Below are 18857 nucleotides of genomic sequence, written 5' to 3' on the forward strand. Positions count from 1 at the left end.
CACAACAGAGAGTGCTGGTAATCGTCACAATTACAAGTTAGTGGGCTAATAATGCCTCTTTACACCCCTCCCCTATCAATCACTCATACCAAAACCATTGGGAATTTGCATCATGTCCACTTCGCTTTTCTTTGTGTACTTTCCAGATCCCGACATTCTTCACTGTGACTGGTCAAGGGAATTATGAGCCTCAAAAATCTGCTCGTCCACTGGATACTCGCTTCACCATACAACGCAACCACAAACTTTTTTTTTTACTAATTACACACAGTACTTACCAATCATATCGTCACACCATTCAAAATACGAACTTTATTACACATCATGTACAAGTAGTAGCCCACATAACGTTTAGTTGTTCGCTATTGCTTTTCGTGGCTCAGAAATAAGTAATCTGAATATTTATAAAATGTATGAATAATTCATGACTTTCACTGGCTGTACTACGAAAGAAAATATCGCTACCCTGCAGGGAAATATGTTGCTGTCTGGAATGTTGGGTATTAGGTCCATTCGACTGAAACGACTAGTTTGGTTATCGCATGGGTAGTCAGGATTATCATCATGAACAGCCATACGGTTCTGGATATTCCTGAACTTTAATTAAAACAGGGTAGCCATATGAACATTCACAAGTCATTCACATGCTCTGAGATCATTTCTCATGTTTTTGCTTTGTCATGACTCCTGCTTCAAGGTGTCCTGGGTATTACAGGGTATTACACAAAGTCATTGCCCACGAAACCATGAGTATGAAGTATTGAATTCAATGGATTTTAATTATTTCTAGAAGTTTATGCTCTTACTCATATGCTATGATGGATGGCTTGTTGTCAATTAGAAAAGAACAAATTAAAACCATTACACAAACACGATCATTTCACATACTGAGAGATGCCTTGTACTTACTGTGTTGGTCAGGAGAGGAAATCCATGGATATGTTGCCTTCATGTGTAAAGTTAAGTCTCTATTTTTGCATTTCATCTTTGTTTTGTGATTTGCTTGTAATCCTATCAAGAACATTGTTTCCCAGAAGACATACTATGTTTATGCTTCTAATTGGCACACCTCTCAGTTTTAGTCACATACGACCCCCCCCCCCCCCTGCACCCTAAAGTACTACAAAGTGCTGGCTGACAGGTGGTGGTTCCCAGTGTAAGCTACTATCGAATAACAATACTTGTCCATAATTTTGGGGGGTAGTTTGGCACAGAGATTAGTCAAACTTTTGGCTTTAAAGGTAGTCAGTATAGGCTCCAAATTATAGCATGCTATAATTGCTAGAAGTTTTCAAAAGTACTTTCATGGAGGTCTTTACTCTCCAAATTGTTCTCAGAAATTGTTAAGGAACAAACAAGATGACTGAATGTCCCAGTTTAGAAATTTCCTCGTAGGTTGTAAATAAAAACAGTTTAAGAATTTTGACCAAAGGTGACCATATTTGAATATCTAGCACATTTGGGACCAATACAGCATACCTTTAAGAGGAACCACACCTGGAATTAGTGATTTACTTGAAAGCCTATCAATGCATGTCCAATTTTTATACCGGGCCTCTGCATTGCACAAAACATTTTACTTATTAACTTTTTCCCTTGCAAGAATATAAAGAAATTCCAAGAGGCCTTTACATAGCCACAGGAACAGTGATACCATTTTATATGCTTATTATGCTGTCCCCAATTCCCACCCCACTCCCTTATCACATATTGTCATTTTCTAATAAATTATCAAGTGATAATTGCTATTGCAGTTGAAGTCTCCTTTTTACTGGACACTGCCTTGATATACCATTCTATGTGAGATCATACTCACCTTCTACATAAGTATGACAGACTCACTCACTATACACAACATAAACTATACAGTATGTGGATATGAATCCAATTATTCATAAAGTACCTGCACTTTTGAGGTAATGTTCCTCCACAGGCTTATGTGTGCTGTGTCTACCATTGTTCCAATTTCAAACACTTCTGGGGTGGTATACTGCCCTAAAATGGACAAAAATTAGATAGATAATATACGTGATTCAGTGACTAATGCATGTCCTTAATGGAAAACTGGGGAGCACAGAATAGCAAATAATAAGTGGGAGAAATTATGGAGAACATTATACAAGATGCACATTATTCATGATAACTTTATCTGGGGTGGTCAGTTGCAAAGTTAAGCACAAAGGGATTCCAAGTGAAAAAATGTGTTTATTTCAAGTCATCTAATGGTGCTAATGAACACTTTGGCTTTGCTGTACAAGAGGTGCTCAAAATCATCCATTGTTAGCTCAGCCATGCCAACGTGCTGTAATATTTGCATAGTTCACCAATATGCAAAACTTTGTAGTTTCTGATGAGAAACATATGCCTATGTGTGTAATAAAAATTTCTTTTCTGTTTAAACTTATGGGCCTACAGAGCAGGTCCACTTGCTCCTGTAATGCCTCTTCCTACAAGTCTCATTATGGTGCCTTCTTTACCTTCTTGGAAACTGTTTGGCTGTATGATATCTGTTGATGGAATTGAACCACCTACTGAACGAATTCTGCATCACCAGAACAGATTATATAATCGCCTAACAAATTTCCAAAAAGAAAGAAATCAATTTGGTCTGTTACTAAACACTTGCAATTTTAAAACTGAAGTCCAATTTTGGAGTTGAATGTCAAAAACCAAATCGTCTCTCAATACAATTGCCACACATAGGGAATGAACCTTTGGAGAAACATCAGCGATGAATGTACGAATATGATAAATCAATCACGGATGTGGAGTAAATCTCCACTTTTTGGAATATACATTACAGCCCACACAGCCCACAGAGTTTGAGAAGACTTCATTAGGGGAAGGATAATCTTGTGCAACCTGTAAAAATGTTTTTTTTGTTGCAGATAATGTTATTCATGGCCAATCACAAATTTGCAACGAATATTATAACATGTAGGCCTATTGAAGTTCAATGAGATTACACAGTTGGAGACCATTACATTTCAACATCTCAAACAGACCATTGTTTGTCTTCAAGTCTACAGGATATTTCTGAAATATCCTGGGGAAATAGGAATAATTAATATCCTCTTGTTTGAACAAACAGACTGGAGAAGAAACATTATACAGCCTAGACCTACCTGCCTGGAAGATCCACACGAATCTTCAACAGGTCCCACATCATGGGTTTTGTTTCCAGCTAATAAGGTCCAGGTGCCTAACGAGCTGTAAACGTTAACATTAAGTGTTAGGCCTTTGCCTAATTTAGTACTCATGTACTATGCTTTCTGGTCACTTTGCCCAACAACCATTTCGCCCAACTGCCATTTCGCCCAACTAGCATGGTCATTTCGACCAACCAGCATGGTCATTTCGCCCAACCAGCATGGTCAATTGGCCCAACCTTGTTGGTCATTTTGACCAACCATTTTTTTACTCATATTCAGTCAGAATAATATCACTTTTTTCTATTTCACTAACTGTTCAATTTGATTTATTTTGGGTTATATTACTTTGTGGTAGGTAAATAAAGTGATGTCCGTTCGTATACATAGTGTTAATCTAATGTTATACAAAGAGGAATCGGTCTCCATAAAAACCTATCAAACCTAACCCCTAAAACACTGATCCATCCTACCGACTGTAACCACGTCTTCAAGTTTCCTTAGACGGTGTGAAGACTCGCGCATAAAGAATCGTCTAATGCCGGTAATCTGACCTAGTTTCGAAAGAGGTGTAACAGAAGTGTTAGACACCACCATCGATCCCAGAAAATACACACACAGCTTGCTACCGTCGGTAATTAGACACTAGTGTACAGTCAGCAACTACAGCTGAGGTCAATACCCACAGCACAGTGTACAAACAACACAGCGATGGACATCTCAGGTCCAGCTAAAGATAACAAGGTATCATGTTTCATTACTGTCTGCATTTTGTAGTGGCACGAACAAAATGTCACTTGCAAGCAATGGAAAGTTGACTTTTTCAGATGGCCGCGCGCGGTTCGTATTCCGTAGCGATAACAATGCCCGAACGTTTCCTTATTAAATTGACCAAACCCATAGAAGTATCCCCGTCCGTTATATTGAAGTATAATATTTAATCAATGTTGGTCGAATAACCAGCAAAGGTTGGGAGAAATGACCAAATGGTAAGGTTGGTCAAAATGGCAGTTGGGCGAAATGGTTGTTGGGCGAAGTGACCAGCTTCCGCTATTACTAACGTAATTTCTTGTACACCACTGAAACCGGGGTCGGCATAAGTTTACACAAGGGTGCAGACATGTTGTTTATCCAGGAAATACCTGTGATTGGCTGAAACCCTAAAGCTTTTCTGAGATCTACTTTGATTGGTGCTAACATTCTGTGACAACTTCATGTTGATCGCTGCCAAGCACACCTGCTTGAAGTAAGCAGACATTACGAGCGGACAATTAGAGCAGACAATAAGGTAGCATACACCCATTAAAAGCCCCATTGACTTACACAATAAATCACAAAAGTAATGTGGTCTCTAAGTCTAGATAAAAGTTTCACTAGCTAAAGGCTACCCATTGACAAGTTGGCCTTTCATGGCACTATCAATTTTCCGTATCATCACCATGTAGATTTTTTGCTATTCGAGCCGGAAGTTTTCGTCACTTGTAAACAAACTTCTTCACTCAGTGGTAAACAATTTTCCTACGCTGCTCCTGGGAGGCCTAAAGGGGTCTAAAATTGCCTCAATTGACCCAATTTTCTCACCACATGTACTTCCATTCATGCTCTTCAACATGCATGATGCAAGCCACAAAAAACAAGATCATGATTGATAACAGGTCAAAAAAGATGTTCTCCTGCTGCTTTTTGGCACTTTTCCTGAAGGAGAACAATCGAGCAGATGGATATAGACTCTAATAGGTGTATGCCACCTTAAGTGAGAGATGAATTTTTTTTAATACCAAAATGATACTTTCTATAGTCGTCACAATGTAAACCACAACAGAATTCTATGCAATTATCATTTTAGGTCCATAAAGATGTATTTTCAGAGATTCAGTATGCATGGTGCAGTGTGTAAATACACATATGAGCAATACTGTGTAAGCAGTAACCAGGTCTATGTCTGCAATAACATTTCCAGTCACCAATTTTGATAAGCTTGACCAATTTGGGTGCATTTATGATTCTTGCAGGTTTTATTGGTATACCTGATCACAGTCCACTTGGTCTGGCTTGCCCTACCTGCAGAAACATCATCCAGAGAAGGGTCAGCGGGGAGGGCTTTTTCGTCTCTGGCTCTGAAAAGTGATGAAAACTACTTTTGTTTAGCTCAGCTGATTCCTCCCAAACTGACCTACAGGACATACCCCAATGTATTCCAGAACTGTTTGGAACATGTTAAACTGATATTGCATGTCACTCCAGTGCAACTGTTAAGTTACTAAGAATAAGAGAAGAGAATTGAAGGTGTTCTTTGCCAAAACTGGATCATCAGGATTTGTAAACCACAGCCTCACTGTCACAGTATGTACAGTAGTGAAAAGGAAAGCTTACTGGAATGCTATCAAGATACACTGTTCACCTCAATAGCATATCCAGTCCATTTAAAGGTTTGTGCATAGGTTGTTACAATGTTTTAAAGACAGTTATAAGGGAAGAGAGGTGGATAAGGGGCCATATTTCATGATAAAACATTCAAATTTGTTGCTCGGCAAAGAACAACAACGTCAAATTACCTTATTCTCCATTGGTGGCAAGCACTGGTTCCTATAGTTACTACAGTAGATCTCCCATGGAAGCATCAGGATATCTCTTTCTGCTGTCAGAGTCGTTTGGGATTTGTTGTTACCTCATCTAACCAGTTGAGTCATTGATACCACATCCATTGAAAGTATATAGCTGTGAATGCTGAGGACTTAGCACATCAACTTTCTCTGAAAATTGACAAAACAACAGGAAATTAATGATAGTGAGTAGGCTAAAAAAAAACCTTGATGCACTTATGCAGGAGCAGAAAATGCATACCTTTGTGGATTATTTGCTAAATAAGACTCAAAACATTCTCTGTGCAAGGTATTAGCACTCAGCAGCCACTCCACTTAGGATACAGACCTCATACAACATTGTGCTACAGCTGGTGTAGACTTGGTCTAGGATACTAATGTACAGGTAGCGCCATTATGAACCTGAGGCCTAGGCCTAAGCTAACAACATTATGGGTATTTCATGCATTGAAACTGAGTTTTTGTCATTAGTTAAACACCAGGTACTTCCAACTTTAGCAAAAATAACCTAAAATATGATTACAATGAACTTTAGGTGCTCACAGATGTCAAATTTCACTGAACTTAGTCGTTCACGTCACACACACTGCAGGCATTTGGGTCTGATTGTGAAGGATTTTGAATTTTGTGCATTTGGCACCTATTTAGCAGGTTGAAGGCAGGAATCAAAGTACTGAAGCTTTGGTAGGTCAAGGCTTAATGACCCAATAATTTATTGTTGAGAAAAAAATTAGTCAGACATGCTCAGAAGGCAGTTCTAGTCTCATGTATAGAAACGCACATGCTCTTTGTGTTACTTTAAGGCTGTAATACTAATTTATGCATAAAAATCACCCAAGCTTGAAATTTTCAGACGTTTGCTTGAAAAAACATTTTTACACACCATAGCAACTACTTTGGTCCAAACTTGGGACTTCTAGCACTTAAAATAAAAATTTGGCATTTTCGATTAAGGTAGCATAGGCCCATTAAAAGCCCCATTGACTTACACACTAAATCACAAAAGTAATGTGGTCTCTAAGTCTATAGAAGTTTTCACTAGCTAAACAATACCCATCACCGGATAGCTGACAAGTTGGCCTTTCATGGCACTATCAATTTTCCGTATCATGACCATGTAGATTTTTTGCTATTCAAGCCGGAAGTTTTCGTCACTTTTAAACAAACCTCTTCACTCAGTGGTAAACGCTGCTCCTGGGAGGCCTAAAGGGGTCTAAAATTAGCTCAATTGACCCAATTTTCTCACCACATGTACTTCCATTCATGCTCTTCAACATGCATGATGCAAGCCACAAAAAACAAGATCATGATTTATAACAGGTCCTGCTGCTCCTGCTGCTTTTGGCACTTTTCCTGAAGGAGAACAATCGAGCGGATGGATATAGACTCTAATAGGAGTATGCCACCTTAAGGAGAAAAGCTAAGACCGCCATCTAATTTCTAGCGGACAACAAGGAACGGTGAAGGTGCGTTGGTACTCATTAATTGTTTGTAAATAAAATTTATGGTACAATTCATACCACTAATGCAATGTTTATAATTAATAATCTTTGTCATAGGAATAGCAAAGAAGTGCGAAAATATCACAAGATAGAGAAATGTCCCTTCTGTCACTCTCATCATATTTGATATCGGTGATGTAACTTCTGTCTTCGCCAAATTTTGATTACCAAAAAATTCTATTAATGATTGTAAATTAATTTCACTACAGCGTGTACAAACTGCAATTAGAACTCAGTCACTAGCGAAATGTTTAAAATTAATTATCTTTAGTTATAGCAATGGTTAGATAGTGCGACATCACGAAATAGAGCAATGTCTCTTCTATCACTCTGTTAATGTTTGATATCAGTGATATGTCATGTTTCTTTGTTAATAAATATATGAGTTCTTTAAGCAATCAAGAAGAGCACAGTCGACAGTGAGTATTAACATCTTGTTATATTTGATTGCGTAACATAGTCATGCTTTACAGGACAGATACAGGACGACATGTCCAAGATTACATGTTGACAGATGGAGAGACAGGGTGAACAAGGACGAGCAGACAACATGCTCTAACTAATATACCAATATGCACATGCACAGCTCAATAACAAACAGGTGCAGATTCTAAAATGTAGTGCAACGTTTGTGTATCTTATGCATATTCAATAACATTACATGACATAACTTCTATCTTCGCCAAAATTTTGATTGAAAAATATTATTCTATTTATGATTGCGTTGCATTGCAGTACAGTGTGTACCAACAGCAGTTTCAACTCAGTCACTAGCGAATTGTTTAAAATTAATTATATTTATTTATTGAAATAGTTAGGTAGTGCGACACACATTACGAAATAGAGCAATGTCTCTTATATGACCCTTTTAATGTGTCATATATGTGACATAACTTCTATCTTCGGCAAAATTTCAATTGAAAAAAATTCTGTTTATGATTGTAATAAATTCCACTACAGCATGTACAAACTGCCATTGGAACTCAGTCACTATCAAAATGTTTAAATAAATATCTTTAGTTATAGAAATAGTTAGGTAGTGCGACACACTATGCACGAAATAGAGCAATATCTCTTCTATTACTCTATTCATGTTTGATATTGGTGACAAAACTTCTATCTTCGCCAAATTTTGATTCAAAAAAAATTTATATAATTTATAATTGTAATAAATTCCACTATGTACAGCGTGTACAATCTGCCATTAGAACTCAGTCAGTAGCAAAATGTTTAAAATTAATTATCTTTAGTTATAGAAATAATTTCGTAGTACGACACACAACACGGAATAGAGCAATGTGTCATCTATCACTATGTTCATGTTTGATCATGAGGACAAAACTTCTATCTTCGCTAATTTGCAAAATATGGTTGGTTCGATCCCGTCATGACTGACAGCTCGTGACGTCAACAATGGCACGCCATTTCTGACGATCCTTGGCAAGAGAATAAAGATCTTGAAGAGAACTCGATCCGACCAAAGATTTTATTTGGTCAAACCATCTGGTCCTGGGTCTTCCAGGTTTTCTGCTACCTTCAACTCGACCTTGCAAAATATAATTCTACTGTATTTATGATTGCTTTAAATTCTACGACATCGTGTAAAAGGACGTGCAGATGGCATCTTATATACCAATATGCAAATGCACAGCTCAATAACAACAGGTGTAGATTCTATAATGTAGTGCAACGTTTGCACACGTGTATCTATGCATATTCAATAACATTCTATCCCCCTTTCATTAATAAGTTGGGAGTCTTAGATAGGCTACAATTCAATTAAACTTTCTTAATAATTACAAGGGCTTTGTGTGAGTCTGGTAGTATTTTCAAATCAATACTACACAACTTATAAATTACAAATTATAAATCCAACATCAATCTCTTCTTCACTCTCCGACCAGACCTAGTAACGTAAAACATCTTCTTGTAGGTCTGGACTTTCTGGTTCTGGTGCCAGAATATTTTCTATTCTGAACTGGGGTCAGAGTTATGAGTTATAATGTTTCATATTTCTCCTCAGGATTCCGCCTGAGTCGGTTTGAAGTTCATACGATCGTGGTTCATGTCTTTCACGGCTTTGCTGTTTTATCATGATAGAATTTCTGTGCATTTTGCCTATCCTGCATACGCTCAAAAATTGAATGACGATCAACATTCTTATTTTGTACTCTGACAGGAAGAGTAGATTTCACTTTACGATTGAGCAGTAGTTCTGCTGGAGACGGTATTTTTCTGTCTACATGCGTTGCTCTAAGAGACTAAGACATAATAAGGCTAGATAAACATCTGTATTTGTTTGCTTTGCCTTGACCATCCTGTTTTTTATGATTTGAACTTGTCTCTCTATGAAACCATTAGACTGAGGATACCCAGGACTCAAGGTAATATGACTTAAGTTCCATTGTTTTGCAAAATCCTTAAAGCTTTGGCTTGAGTATTGACTTCCATTGTCAGATACTAGCTTTTCATGTAATCCATATTCTGAAAACACACTTTGGCACATGTCAATTACTGTATTACTAGTAGATTTGCCTTTACGTATAGACTTGACAATAAAGAATTTTGGTCTGGGTGCACACCTTGTGAGTCATAAATTGATCCAAAGGATTTAATACTTGGCTTCTTGATTCCCACTTCTCGTAATTGAACAAAAGTCCCTTCTCTCTTGCCACTTTCATGAGCCTTTTGATCATGTTCTTCCTCTGTTTTGCCATACACACCTATGTCATCTGAAATTCCCATAGTACCTGGACATAACTCCAAAATTAGATCCATCTTTGCCTGAAATATGTCATGACTAACAGACAAGCCGAATGGCAATCTTTTAAATATATACCGCCCAAATGGACTATTAAAAGTAGTTAGGAAACTGGATTCTTCATCCAACATGATAGACCAATACTCATGTCTAGCACCTAATTTGGAGAGTATGATACTGTGTGAAAGCTTATGAGTAAACTTCCTCCAATGTTGGGGTTTTATGGTAAGTACGTTTTATGGCAGAGTTTAAGTCTTTGGGGTCTAGGCATACACGCCAATTCCCATTGGCTTGTTGGGAGTACAGATCCAATCGGTTGGCTCTGTTACAGATTCAATTACACCTAGTTTCTCCATCTCATCTAATTCTTTCTTTAAATCATCTGTTATTTGTATTGGACATCTACAAGCAGCATGAACTACCGGTGGAACATCTGTGTTCATAGCAATATGTTTTTCCTTCTAATTTGCCAATCCCTTCAAATCTATCAGGGTATAATTTTCTTAAGTCATCTGCAGTGTCAATTTTAGTGGTATCAACAGACACTCCACAATGCAAAGTAACTAACTTCAATATTAGGGATAGGTTTAATCCCAAAATAGCTAGACCTTTGACATCAGCAACATAAAATTCAGTTTCTATAGTTCTAATACGAAACTCGCACTTTAAAGTATGAGTACCGAAATGATGCATGATGCTATCATTGTAAGCCATGACCATGGTTTTCATGGCTGATCACCTATAGCTATGTTCAGGGTGACAACAGCTTGATTATCAGCTAATTTTTGAGGACCATTTATACTGTAAATATATGCGGAATCAAATATTTTGGGTATTTCCAGGATGGACTTTGGTATTATACCTTTGTGCACATAGTCTACAGATATAGAGGGTGAATTTAATGCTTCCATATGTATCCTTGTAGCCTCATATGTTCTTGCTACATCTAATGCATCATCTTACTTTAGGGTTTCATCTTTGCCAAACAGAATTTGTTGCACCATCTTGTGTGATGCGCCAATTAATAGCTGTTTAATCAGTCTACTTTCAAGCTCAGTTGTATTAAAGTTACATTTACTACCCGGGATTCGGCAGCAGGTTATGAATTTATCAACATTTTCAGGAGGCATTTGTCTGAATTTTTGAAGTTGGAACCTGCTTAGCCGATAATTTGTCTTCGGTTCATTGAAGTGTTTCTCAAACAAATTGAAAATTTCATCACGACTTTCACGTTGTGTGTCTGTAACATTCCATGTATCAAAAGTGTTAATACCCTGCTGGCCCATCCACAATAGTACATATGTGACTTGTATCTTGCCTCATTTACCAGATTGTGCCATGGGACCATCAAACATTAGACAACAATCCTTTTTGAAATTTTGAAATGATGTCGGTAAGTCACTTGAATTCCAATCAAATGTTGGTGGAGATACAACATACGAGTCCCCCATTTTGGTAACAACGTAGTTTGAATACTAACAACTAGTGTAACTTTTGCTATTTCCCCCAGGTTTGATTATACCTATGCTTTTATACCGTAGCTTATATAGGCCCATGTATGACTGTTATCACTAGTGGTAGTACTAATAGTAGTACACTAGCACTATACCAAATAGACAATACTACAAGCTTAGGCTACTTTGTACGAACTTAGCTTAATGTTACGTAACACTCACCAGGTTTGTTCACCAGGTATGCAACAATGTACTAGGCCTAGTAGTATACATGATTTTTTATTTACGACAGTCATAACAAATTCGTCTTAGTTCATAAAGGGTATCTGTTGGGAACTCGGTTAGTTCAGGTCACACTCTGCACCAATGTGCGTTGAGGTTGTAATCCGACAGCCGGTGGACTGGACCAGAAACAAGTCTTGCACCCTTTACAGCAACTGCATGATGAATATCACTACACTTTCAACGTATGGAAGCTGACCGGTGTGGAGTTAGTTACTTATTCCGCGTTCCTCGTTCGACATTTGTAGTACAGTAGTAGTAGTAGTAAGTTGAGTCTCGTCTATCTGACATGCTCAGTGATTAACCTCCGCCACGTATCACGATCTTGCGCAAGGTTTATTGCTTCCTCGAAATTGTTAATATTAACGTCTTTAAATTGCGACTTTATTTTTCCAAGCAAGGTAGTCACGGGCATTCCTACTGGTTTATCAGTATGTCTCAGTGCTTCTCTTAAAGCAACCTTTGCTGGAACGTCTTCCGGAAGTCTTGCTACATGACCGAAAAATCTCAATCTTCTATGTGCGACTATGGATGACCAAGGTGTTTGGTTGGTTTCATTGTAGAGCGATCATCGTTTGATAAACAATTGTTATTGGTCCATCTAAATGTTGAGAATATTACGAAGTAGTCTCCTTTGAAAAGTGTCAATTTTGCGATCAAGATCCTTCGTTGTGCCCCACAGTTCGCAATTGTACAAAAAAATACTCTTTAATAAAGCCTCAAAAATCCTAAGCTTAATGTTTTTGCTTTTGAAAATACTTGACAGTGTGTTGAAAGCACCGTTGCTTATACCAATTCTTCGGTCCCCAGCAAGCTTCCAACATATTTACACTTCTTCCAACTTTCATTTCCTTTTCTTGTGATTGAAAATTTCTCAGTTTTGTGCAATTGATTTTCAGATTCCTTCCTGCCAGTTTCTCAGAGACTCGTTTTTCGATATCTTGCAGTATATGCTGACCAGTTGATGCCCAAGAGATATCATCAGCCAGTGGCGTAGGAAGGTACTTTTGAGTGGGGGGGGGGGGCTGAAGACTGATGGCCGGCCTGGGGGAGGGGTCTAAGGGGAGGGGGTGTCTCCCTCCCCTTTGGAATTTTTTGCATTTCCAGGTGGCCTCAGATGCAATTTGGTGCAATATAGCACACTTCAACACCCACTCCATTTTGTAAACTTAATTTTGTATTTTCACCTGGCCTTAGATGCAATTTGGTGCTCCAAATGAGATTTTTTTCTCATTTGGAAATGAAAAAGGGGTTTTCTGACTTGCGGAGCGGGGGGCGGAATGATACTTCCGCCCCTCCACAATTTTCACTGGGGGGGGGGGCTGGCGCCCCCAGCCCCCCGGTTCCTACGCCCTTGTCATCAGCGTATTGTTGGTCTACTATGAAAAAAGAATTAGTGGTGGTTGTGCTGTAATCATGATCAACTAACTGGGATGGCAGGATAACTGCATCGATATCATTATCATTTGTAGTACACATGTTACTTATTTCATAATGAATTCGATATATAACTATGGAAAGCCGAATGCTTCCGAACGAGTTTTTTTTGGAGATTTTTTGGTCGAAAAAGTACATTTTAGTGTAGTTTTCCAAAGATAATCAGGTTTAACAATGAGTCATGTGAACTCTGAAGACGATGTAGAAAATTACCACAATGCGTCTTCCCCGGTCTAAACAGTGCTTGACCAATTCACATTACCAATACACCACCACTTATTAGATGGATGTAACGGGGCCACGAAAAACTTTGGGACCTAATCAAGCACGCCCCGGACCACCAAACCAATAAGTAATATGAACTGTAATGACAAGGTCGAAGAGTATCCTAATGCATTTTCCCGGTCCAGAGAGTGCTTGACCTATTCACATGACCACTACACAATCACTTCTTAAATTAATGTAACGGGACCACGAAAAAGCATTGGGCCCTTATCCATCCAGCACGCCTTGGATCACAAAACCGATGGGTACTATGAACTATAAGGACATGTAAAAGAGTACCATAATACGTCTTACCCGGTCCAAGGAGAGCTTGACCAATTTAAATGACCACTACATCATCACTTCTTAAATTAGTGTAACGGGACATGAAAAAACCCTTTAGGCTCTAATTAAAACCAGCACGCCTTGGACCACCTCACCAATGGGTCATATGAAGTCTAATGACAATATAGAAGAGTAGTATTATGCGTCTTGCCCGGTCCAAAGAGTGTTTGACCAATAAAAATGACCACTACATCGTCACTCTTAAAATGATTTCAAAGGGACCAGGAAAACGCTTTGGGCCCTAATCAAGACCAGCACGTCTTGGACCACCTAACCAATGGGTGCAATGAACTCTAAGGACAATGTAGAAAAGTACCATAATTCGTCTCGCCCTATCAAAAGAGTACTAGACCAATTTAAATGACCACTACATAATCACTTCTTAAATTAATGTATCGGGACCACGAAAAAGCACTGGGCCTTAATCCAACCAGCACGCCTTGCATCACCAAACCGATGGGTAACATGAACTCTGAGGACATTGTAGAAGAGTAAAACCATGCGCCTTACCCGGTCTAAAGAGTGCTTGACCAATTTAAATGACCACTACATCATCACTTCTTAAATGAATGTAACGTGACTACCAGAAAAATATTTGTTGGCCCTAATCAATACCAGCACGCCTTGGATCACAAAACCGATGGGTAACATGAGCTCTAAGGACAATATCGAAGAGAACCATAATGCGTCTTGCCCGGTCCAAAGAGTGCTTGGCCAATTCAATTGACCACTACACCGTCACTTCTTAAATGAGAACAAAGGGACTACGAAAAAGCTTTGGGCCCTAATCAAGACCAGCACGTCTTGGACCACCTAACCAATGGGTCATATGAACTCTAATGACAATGTAGAAGAGTATCATAATGCATCTTGTCCGGTCCAACGAGTGCTTGACCAATTCAATTGACCAATACACCGTCACTTCTTTAAAGAAAACAAAGGGACCACAAAAAAAGCTTTGGGCCCTAATCAAGACCAGCCCGCCTTGGGCCGCCTAACCAATGGGTCATATGAGCTCTAATGACAATGTAGAAGAGTAGTAGGATGCGTCTGGCCCGGTCCAAATAGTGCTTGACTAATTAAACTGACCACTAAATCATCCCTACTTAAATGAATGTAACGGGACCTGAAAAAAAAACCTAGGCCCTAATCAAAACCATATACTGGATGTTGATAGACCCGACCCCTGGCCCCCTTTCAGGAAACATCTTGACACCCTCATTGACGTCCGTATCTCTAAATAGGGCGCTGTTCTCTCGATAGTGGTAATATTAGTGTCAAACTAAGACCGGCGGCCGATTACAGCGAAATTGGATAACCTGAACATATTTATACCGGACCAAATATACTGAATTTTGATAGAAACGACCCTGACCCCCTATCAGGGAACATACTGACCTCTTCATTGTTGTTCATATTCCCGAATAGGGCGCAATTCTCTCGATAGTGGTAATATTCGTATTAATCTAAGACCGGAGGCCGATTTAAGCCAAATTGCATAACCTGAACATATTTATGCCAGACAAAACATACCGGATTTTGTATAGATATGACCCCTGGCCCCCTATTAGTAAACATATTTAGCACCTCATTCACGTCGGTATCCCAAAAGAGGGCGCTATTCTCTCGATTGTCTTAAAAGACTGGCTGATTACAGCAAATTGCATAATCTGAACATATTTCTGCCGGACGAAACATAATGGATTTTGATAGATACGACCCCTGCCCCCTAACAGGAAACAGCTTGACCCCCTCATTACCGTCCGTTCCCCAAAAGAGGGCGCTATTCTCTCGAAAGTCGTAGTATAAATCTAAGACCGGAGACCGGTTACAGCCAAATTGCATAACCTGAACAATTTATACCGGACCAAACATACCGGATTTTGCTAGATACGACCCCTGGCCCCCTATAACGAAACATCTTGACCCACTCATTACCGTCTGAATCCTGAAAGAGTGCGCTATTCTCTTGATAGTCGAAGAGCCGCACCGGCTCTGGATAGTCGCAGAGCCGTTTATAGAGATATCAGTATAGATCTAAGACTTCCTGATTACAGCCAAATTGCCTATCCTGAACATATTTCTGTCCGACCAAATATACTGGATATTAATAGATCCGACCCCTGGCCCCCTATCACGAAACATCTTGACCCCCTCATTACCGTCCGTATCCCCAAAATGGGCGCTATTCTCTCGATAGTTGTAGTCTAATTCTAAGACCGGAGGCTAGTTACAGCCAAATTGAATAACCTGAACATATTTATGCCGGACCAAACATACTGGATTTTGCTAGATACGACCCCTGGCCCCGTATCAGGAATAATTTTGACCCCCTCATTATCGTACGTATCCCCAAAGAGTGCCCTACTCTCTCGATAGTCGTAATATTAGTGTAAATCTAAGATTGGCGGCCGATTACAGCCAAGTTGCATAACCTGAACATATTTATGCCGGACCAAACATACTGGATTTTGATCCATACGACCCCTGCCCCCCTGCCCTAACAGGATACATCTTGACCCCACCATTGCCGTCCGTATCCCTAAAGAGGGCACTATTCTCTCGATAGTGGTAATATAAATATAAATTTAAGACCGACGGCCGATTGCAGCCAAATTGCATAACCTGAACATATTTATGCCTGACAAAATATACTGGATATTAATAGATCCGACACCTGGCCCCCTATCACGAAACTTCTTGACCCCCTCATTGCCGTCCGTATTCTAAAGAGGGCGCTATTCTCTCGAAAGTCGTAATATTAGTATAGATCTAAGACTGACTGATTACAGCCAAATTGCCTAATCTGAACAGATTTATGCCAGACCGCACACACTGGATTTTGATGGATACGACCCCTGGCTCCGTATCAAAAAACATTTTTGCCCCCTCATTGCCGTTCGAATCCCCAAAGAGGGCCCAATTTTGTCGAAAGTGATAATATCAGTACAAATTGAAGACCGACGGCCGACTACAGTCAAACTGAATAGCCTGAGCATATTTATGCCGGACCAAATAAACTGGATATCGATTGATCCGACACCTGGCCACCCTATCACGAAACATCTTGACCCCCTCATTGCCGTCCGACAAATATGTTCAAGTTATGCTATTCGCTTTAATCTGCCGTCAGTCTTATATAAATACAAATATAACGACTATCGAGTGAATAGTGCTCTCTTTAGGGATACGGACGGGAATAAGGTTCAAGAAGTGTCGTGATAGGGAGCCAGGAGTCAGATCTATCAAAATCAAGTATGTCTGGTCAAGCATAAATATGTTCAGGTAATGCAATTTGGCTGTAATCAGCAACCCCATCATAGATTTATACTAATATTACCACTATGAATAACGCACATTCGATTGATCGGTACCGAACATTCGATTGATCGGTATCACGCATTCGATTAATCGGTACCACACATTCGATTGATCGGTTTCGCACATTCATTTGAGCGGTATCGCACGTTCGATTGATCGGTACCACACATTCGATTGAGCGGTATCGCACATTCGATTGACCGAACATTCCATAGATCGGTACCGCACATTCGATTGATCGGTACCGAACATTCGATTGATCGGTTCCGAACATTCGATTGATCGGTATAGAACAATCGATTGATCGATACCGCACATTCGCTTGATCGGTACCGAACATTCGATTGATGGGAACCGAACATCCGATTGATCGGTATCGCACATTCGATTAAAGGGTATGGCACATTCGATTGATCGGTACCAAACATTTGATTGATCGGTACAGAACATTCGATTGATCGATACCGAACATTGGATTGATCGGTTCCGAACATTCGATTGATCGGTACAGAATATTCGATTGATCGATACCGCACATTCGATTGATCGGTACAGAACATTCGATTGATGGGAACCGAACATCCGATTGATCGGTATCGCATATTCGATTGATGGGTATGGCACATTCGATTGATCGGTACCGAACATTTGATTGATCGGTACCGCACATTCCATTAATCGGTACCGAACATTCGATTGGTCGGTACCGCACATTCGTTTGATCGGAACTGAGCATTCGATTGATCGGTACCGAATTTTAGATTGATCGGTACCGGACATTCCATTGATCGGTACCGCACATTCGATTGATCGGTATCGCACATTCGATTGATCGGTATCGCACATTCGATTGATAGGTACCGTCCATTCGATTGATCGGTATTGCACATTCGATTGATCGGTACCGCACATTCGATTGATCGGTACCGAACATTCGATTGATCGGTACCGCACATTCGAATGAGCGGTACCGAACATTCGATTGATCGGTACCGCATATTCGATTGATCGGTAACGAACATTAGTTTGATCGGTACCGCGCATTCGATTGAGCGGTACCGCACATTCGATTGAGCGGTACCGCACATTCGATTGATCGGTACCGAACATTCCATTGATCGGTATCGCACATTCTATTGATCGGTACCGCACATTCGATTGATCGGTTTTGCACATTCGATTGATCGGTACCCACATTCGTTCCATCGGTACCGAACATTAGATTAATCGGTACCGCGCATTCTATTGATCGGTATCGTACATTCGATTGATCGGTACCAAACATTCGATTGATCGGTACCGCACAATCGATTGATCGGTATCACACATTTGATTGATCGGTAGCGCATATTCGATTGATCGGTAACGAACATTCGAATGATCGGTACTGCACATTCGATTGATCGGTACCGCATATTCCATTGATCGGTAACGAACATTCGATTTATCGGTACTGCACATTCGATTGATCGGTACGGCACATTCGATTGATCGGTAACAAATATTCGATTGATCGGTATTGCACATTCGATTGATCGGTACCGAACATTCAATTGATCGGTACCGCACATTCGATAGATCGGTACTGAGCATTCGATTGATCGGTACCGAATTTAAGATTGATCGGTACCGCACATTCGATTGATTGGTACCGAACATTCCATTAATCGGTACCGAACATTAGATTGATCGGTACCGCACATTCGATTGAGCGGTACCGCACATTCGATTGATCAGGA

At 39.7% G+C, this 18857-nt stretch overlaps 1 long non-coding RNA gene across 2 annotated transcripts; it reads right to left on the minus strand.

Annotated features, from left to right (window-relative positions):
• Positions 1–1902: 1902 nt before the first annotated feature.
• Positions 1903–11726, minus strand: LOC139975466 (uncharacterized). Of its 2 annotated transcripts, XR_011795741.1 has the most exons (4): positions 11692–11726; positions 5705–5902; positions 3126–5266; positions 1903–1995 (listed from the first exon to the last, which is right to left on the minus strand). It is a non-coding gene; the product is annotated as an uncharacterized lncRNA (long non-coding RNA). The 2 variants fall into 2 exon arrangements; XR_011795740.1 differs by lacking the exons at positions 1903–1995; positions 11692–11726 and having other exon boundaries at positions 4990–5266; positions 5705–6568.
• Between the last annotated feature and the right edge of the window lie 7131 nt (positions 11727–18857).

Source organism: Apostichopus japonicus, chromosome 10 (genome assembly GCF_037975245.1).
Source record: "Apostichopus japonicus isolate 1M-3 chromosome 10, ASM3797524v1, whole genome shotgun sequence".
NCBI lineage: Eukaryota > Metazoa > Echinodermata > Holothuroidea > Aspidochirotida > Stichopodidae > Apostichopus > Apostichopus japonicus.